Genomic DNA, 7,321 nt, shown 5'->3' on the forward strand with positions numbered 1-7,321 from the left:
TTAGCTTGATAACTGGATCGCTTCAAAACAACCAGACTTCTATCAGCATGGAATCTATTTATTGCCTGAAAGATGGGCCAAGGTTGTGACTTTTGATGGAGCATACTTTGAATAAAGTAAAATTGACTTTTATGTTTCAATCAATAATTTAAAAAAAAATGTGAAAAAAAAGTAAAAAATTGTTACTACTGAGATTCACGGCAAAATACATGTCGATTTTTTTTCGATGCCCAACCTACTGGTAAAAATTCCTAAAGCAAAACACTTAGCATCGTTCTCTTGTAAGTGTTCAAGTGATTCAATTTCTATACATACTTTATAATGAAAAATTTCACCGGGAATCAATAAGTAAGACATTAATCATTACAATTAGTATTTACAATTAGATGGATATTATGGGAGATTTCTTCATTGGACCTGTAATTCTCCCAAATAGGCTATCAATCCCTTACGAAAAAATACACCGAATTAGGCATTAGCGATCCGAAATGACACTTAAATTGAGTATTAACTTAAATTGAGTATTAACTTCCAAATAAACCTTCATCTTGAGGATTAACTTAATTTGAATATTATTTCGGACCGCAAATGCCTAGTTTGGTGTATTTTTTCGTAAGGATGCTATATTTATCTCAATTTCTCTCTTTTCACGTGCAACATACAAAGAGACAAAAAATTACACTACTAATATAAAATTGTTTATATCTCAGAAACGATTGAGCTTTCGATTTATATTTATCAAGGCTTTTTTACTCATATAGTGTGTACTATCTATCATATAAATATGCTAAATGGTTTTTTAAACACCCTATATATTAGAAATTTCGATTTACTCATCAGTTAACAAATAATTATTTTTATTAGAAAATAAAAAATTTATTATACTTTATGAAAATTTACAAATAAATGTAGAGAAAGAGACACATTATATTAGCGTGCAATATATTGTATTATGATGTTAAGTTACATATTCTATTTCTTTCTTACTGTTAAGACACACAAACGTGCGTTCCTACGCTAAATTAAAGGTAAATTTTAAAATGGTCGTGCAAACCAACCGGTATTTAATACGAGATATAAGGACAGATTGTGGTTTAAGAACAAAAACCGAATCATTGTTAAGCGTTAAAGTGCACCGCATAGTTTAATTAGTACTTTCGAATGATGCAGTTTCTTTCTCTGTAATTTACGTCGGTAATCATGGTTGTTTGATGTTAATCGGTTCGCGAAAATTTAGCAGTGATCCTTTTTTATGGAAATATATTTTCTCAGACATCGCATGTCTGCATTTGTATGCACGCGCATGCGTGTGTTCATGGATTGAAAGTTCTATGCTTTTTATGTTCCTCTTTTCTAAATTTTGCGCAAATAATTTTATATATAATATATGTCATTCAATATATGTAAACAAAGATTTGTATACAAGCTACAGATTAATTTTCAGTGAAATCATATACAATATTTAAACGTTAATAGTATTTTAATAACACACATATATTTATACGGAATATATATATTTATATGGTTATTATGGAAATAACGCAGAAAAATACTAAATATACATTTGCATATTTTCCTGCAAATTTCGGAAAAAAATATATATGTACTTGTGCGTTATACTGTAAATTTCGAAGAATATATGTATACATGTGCGTTATACATTCGAATTCTGCAGAAAGAAAGGTACACTCAATCAGTGAACGTAGAAAATATACGCTTTATTAAATAATTCTCTTTGTATAGAAATAAAACTATACATTTCTTTATTTACATATGATCGTAATTAATAGAGATATTCTAATAAATCTAATTCTTTCTATCACAAGTTAAAATATTTTCTCCAAAGGTAATTTTAATTACCTTTAGATATTTTTGTAGCATATTGACATATTTAGAAAAATTAACGATACTTCTTATTAGGTGTACAAATAAGTTTCCGCCGTTTTTTATCAAAAATTAAGCATTATTGTGAAAGAACGATACATAATGTTTTATTGATGTAAGTCAAAATGTAAGTGCAAGTTCTTTTTGCATTGGGCACGAATCTTCATTCAATAATGCTTCCAATTTCGCGTCTTCGTACATTTTCGACCTTCCGCTACGTTCTTTGTCTTCGATATCAAATTCACCTTTCTTAAATTTTTGAAACCATTCACGATAACTTCTCTCACTTAAGGCAGCCTCACCATATGCTTCTACAAGCAATCGATGAGCTTCAGCTGTAGATTTCTTCAAATTAAAGAAGTAAATCAAAAGTTCCCGCAAATGACGCTTATTCGACAATTCAAAACTCGGCATTTTCGCACAAAAAAAAATATATGATGCTGATACAAAATCGCTAGTATTTCAAGATTATATTGTTGACAGATGTCCAACCTTACGATATAATGTTTTACATCAGACAATTTTAACCATAGCTTGCTAGTGGCGCCGGCTTTTGTCAAACGGCGGAAACTTATTTGTACACCTAATATATACAATTATCTCAGCACTTGTGCAATTTTTCTATTTTAATTTTTTTTGCCGCGTTGAATTGAACTGCAATTACACACGGAATATTTTTATTCGTTTTCGATAACGTCATTCTTTTTTTCTTTTTTACGATTTCGAGTATCACATAAATCATGCATTTAGTTTCGAGTGGTCTCTGAAGGAAGATACGCAGAAGCGTTTCGGAGAAATTCGTCCGCTCGTGTTTCTACCATTCGTCCGCTCCAGAAACGGTTGTAGCGTCGATCTTACCCTTTGAAGATCGGCTATTTTCATAATAACGAAATATATCTTTCCCTGAAGACGACGTCCCATTCTCACGCGATACGGTCCGTTTCGAAAGTGGGTCGCCCGGGGCGAACGACTTGTGGGTAAAAAGACGAAATGGAGAAGCAGAAAGAAGACGCGCAAACACACGTACGAACCGCGACAGCCTTCGCGAAAAGCAGACATGTATTAAAGTACAGATGGAATCTAAGCGCACATATTGCGCGCGCTGCAATGCCGTTGCGTGTTAATTACCAGTGATAAATCTCATCGTCACGTTGACACAATTAATGATCCTGTTGAAAATAAAAATCAGAGCGTAAATCGGAAGATGTAATGGAAGAGTAACAAAAGCGTAAACGAAACTTCTAGAAGGCAAAAATTGGAACATCAAAATGTAAAAGAAGCATTTATGCATTTGATTTACGCTTCGATTTTTATTTTCATCAGGGGAATTATGCATGATTATTTTAATTATTGTGAAAAATGTTACAAGTTTGTCTGCGCCAATAACCAAAAATTATATTATATTATATTTTATTTATTATACAATGATTACATCTAATTGTAAGTTTTGTGTAACGAATATTTGGATTTAATATGTAAACAAAATCGTAAATAGCCACTCCACGTTTGCTATTTAGACAATACGCGATAAGAGATGAATATGTTGAGAATATATTTATAATCAGTAGTTTTAAATTTAAAAAATGTATATAAACTTTTCTTATAGCATTTATAAGAAATGCGATGCTTAACCTTCTTAAGACTCCGTATGTGTGTAACTTTTGTGTAGGGAATAGTAAAAATTCATCTTTTCAGTTCCATATTGCTTTCAACGTCGTAATTGAATGTTGGACGACACAAAGTGACAGTGCTTATGATCCGAATTAAGGATTAGGAAGGAAGGGCTTTGTCATCGCGAAAAATTTGTCATTTGATATAGCCGCTTATCTCACAGCTGCTTAAGTAAGATTAATGGACCGTTATTAAATTTTTTCCGCTCATGCCACTGCCTCGAGACGTGATTTTCAAGAATGCTATGCGTCATTAACGGCATTTGAGGCACACATCACGTTTTCTTTTATGACGCAACACGACTTATATTGCGATAAGGATTTTCATAATGCGAGAAATACGACTCCCGAGTCCTGTAATCATTTTGGAATATAAACGTTTTTATTGATTGTTTGCGGCACACATTCGACTTTTTCTGCACGTTTAAAATGTCCCGCGGATCGTGAATATATGAATCTCACTCGACATAGATTGAAATCCATCAGGTTAACCTCCCCTGCCTATGTATAAATTTCTGCGGGCTTTTTAGACAACCGTTATTTGAATGCGGCGCGTTTATTGATTTTTCTGATATATTGTACCTGAATTTAACTCTAGCAAATCCAACCTATGCTGCGATTGCGGAAGATATTAATCCTTATGCTATCGTGAGTTAAATTCTTACCTTTTCTTTTATCACAAATTTTAATCTTAATATATCCGTTGTACTGTCTGAATATTATGTCTTCAAATTACATAAATATAATATACGATAATTTATTCAGAATTGAAGTAATGCAAGAAAGGAAATTGATCTGAAAGTAATATAGATGCAGAGTTTTATGTACAATAATTAGTGATATGCATGAATACTGAGAATCCTTTTTCTCTTTATCTTTCCTCTCTCTGGTTCGAAGGGATGGCGATCTAAAAATTTTTTCTTGAGTCAATTGAGTCAGATGTATAATTTAAAGCGTACAAGATCTCTTTTCCAGTAATGATATGTATCTCATTAAAATATGCTACTAATCCTTTATCTATATGCAAGGCGGCAAATAAAATGTTGATAATTGGATTGGAAAGAGAAATTTATGGATTTCTCAGAGAAACTTTTTAAACATCACGTATACAAAATATATTAAATTTATATATAAATCATATATAAATTTCGGATAAATATACATTAAAATTGTAAATAGATCATACGATATATACATATGCACAAAGTCATAAATTATTTAAAATTATTATCAGATTATGTTTTGAATACAGATTTTTTTAATATACTGCACGGTATTCATTATACGATTTTCGAACATCTCGTTATCAAGGTATACGATCATATGATATCATTCATTATTGCTCAATTATACGTGAATTATTATTGGCGAATATCTAAATATCTCAATGTTTTCATGCGAGAGTCGCGAGAGACTTTTGGACGCATGCGGTTGTGCTGTTGAAAAAAATGGCTTTTTAGAAAACTAATTCAAATACTTTCGTTCGGCTTCGGTTTAATTAGAAACGTGAGCCGAAACTTCGTGATGGAACTTTTGAAAATTAATTATACGTTCCCCACACACTCTGCCAAGCGATTAAAAGCCCATTCGAAACGCTCGTGCTGCGAAGTTCAATAAAAATAGTTCGCCCAACGTGCAACGTCTACTTGTATCGACTGTTACGATCGCAAAAAGGAAGATGCAACGTTTTATTTACCGCCATTTAATTTGTTACAGTCACATACATTGCTCCTTTGTCGCGGATTACGATTCGAGAAATGTATGTAACTAATGGAACAATTCTATCTTTTCCTTGTCTTTTACTGTTTAATTAATTAATTAATTAATTAATTAATTAATTAATTCAATCAGTTAAATGACTGTTTCAATTATTCCGTATACTTATATAAATATGAACGAACTTAAATTGCATTTCTATTTAATTGTATATAACTGTTAACCTATCATTTACGTCAATATCAGTTTTTACGGCGATTTAAAGAAATTATTCTATTTTTATTTCAATAATGACTATATGAGAAATATCACATTATGCATTTTAAAGACTTTTGCTTAAATATATTATTGTTAGTAAAATACTTTTATCATTGCCAATATAAAGCGTATTGAAATCTTTTGATTAGATTAATATATCGGCAATATTTCAGTGAGGGACAAGCTAAGTCAATAATAAAAATCGGTAGATTACGACCCTCATTATATTATTTCATAGTTACATCTACGTATAAAGAGTGTTTAAAAAGATGATACTAAACTTTAGGAATATGTAGTAGGGGAAGTCCGGGCAAAGTAGATGTGTTAAGGTTTGGGAAGAAAAATGAGTTAAAATTAAGATCAAAAATCTTTTTTATTTTCATAATTCTATTAATGAAATCAACTTTGACATAAAATTAAATTAAATTGAAAAACTTGAACATTTAAATGTCTTTTTAGTCAAAACATAAATAAAGAGAAACTATCCGCTTTGTCCGACTCCTCTGGGCAAAATGGATGAGTCATTCGAGCAAGGATGGAATTAAAAAAATCAAAATCAGTATCGACAGTTATCACCAAAGTAACTATCAAATTCTATACATATATAATGCAGTATTCATGAGCCCATTGGTGTACTGACTGCACTGGATTCAGTCTTCGAACGGTGAGTCGGTGTATTCTTTAGAACACACATCATAATACGTTGTGAAAAAAAAAGGGAGATGTAAACAATCATGTGCCTTTCGTTCACTCGAAAGATCGTTTGTCCCTCCGTCTTTCCATATTTTTATCGCAATCACATATCGAGTAAAGAGGATGGGCCATTCGCTTTGCTCCCATTTACTTTGCCCAAAGAACCTACTTGGCGTGAATTTGGAAAGGTTAGAATAAGTTTAAGCAACAAGTGAAAAATTTTAACCTTGAATCACATTTAAAGACAGAGAATTCTTATAAAAAATCATTCACACTGATAACCACTGTTAATAATTAAGCTACGTACCTTAGCAAAAATCGCAAGAAAACATAAATTTCTTTCATTTTTATATCAAATATAAACGAGTGCAATCATGGCGTCGGTCGATTCCTTTAACAGTTATAGATTCATAGCATTATGTATTTCAGATAGATAAACGAAAAAATATTCGTTTTGCCTAAGGCGTTCCCTTTGCCCAAACTTCCCCTACTCGTGAAAACAAAGTGATCGAAAAGTCTTAATAAGCAGAACTCTAAAAACCATTTATTTCCGAATTATAAAGCAAAAAATAAATTTAATTACAGCAGATGTTCAATATGAACCCTCCATTTATTTCAATATACAATTCGATAACTTTTCGTTGAAGATCGAATACGTTCAAAGATTTCAGGTTTATCTCGTATTTATTGACAACAGTATTCAATTTTATGTGTCAAAACCAGACACTGTCAACGATATCCTGGCGTTCATGAATGAATTGACATTGACTGAACGGAGAATTGAAAACAGTTATCAACAAGCAACGAGCTGAGAAACTCGGGAGTGTATGAGCGATCGTTTAAATACGTTTATGTACTCGAAACGAACGGATTATTCGTTACCGCAGAAAATGCTTTATAACTTGGAAATAAATTATTTTGGGGTACTGCTTATTAAGATTTTTCGATTTGTTTTCACGAATACTCCATATTTCTAAAATTTAGTATCACTTTTTTTGAACACCTTCTATATATTTATAATATAATTCTTATTATATATGTAATGTTTAAAGATAAAATATCGCTGTCGGCTTGCTATTTTACTTGTCACCGAAGATATC

The sequence above is a fragment of the Acromyrmex echinatior genome, chromosome 8 (genome assembly GCF_024713525.1).
Source record: "Acromyrmex echinatior isolate Ae372 chromosome 8, ASM2471352v2, whole genome shotgun sequence".
Lineage (NCBI taxonomy): Eukaryota > Metazoa > Arthropoda > Insecta > Hymenoptera > Formicidae > Acromyrmex > Acromyrmex echinatior.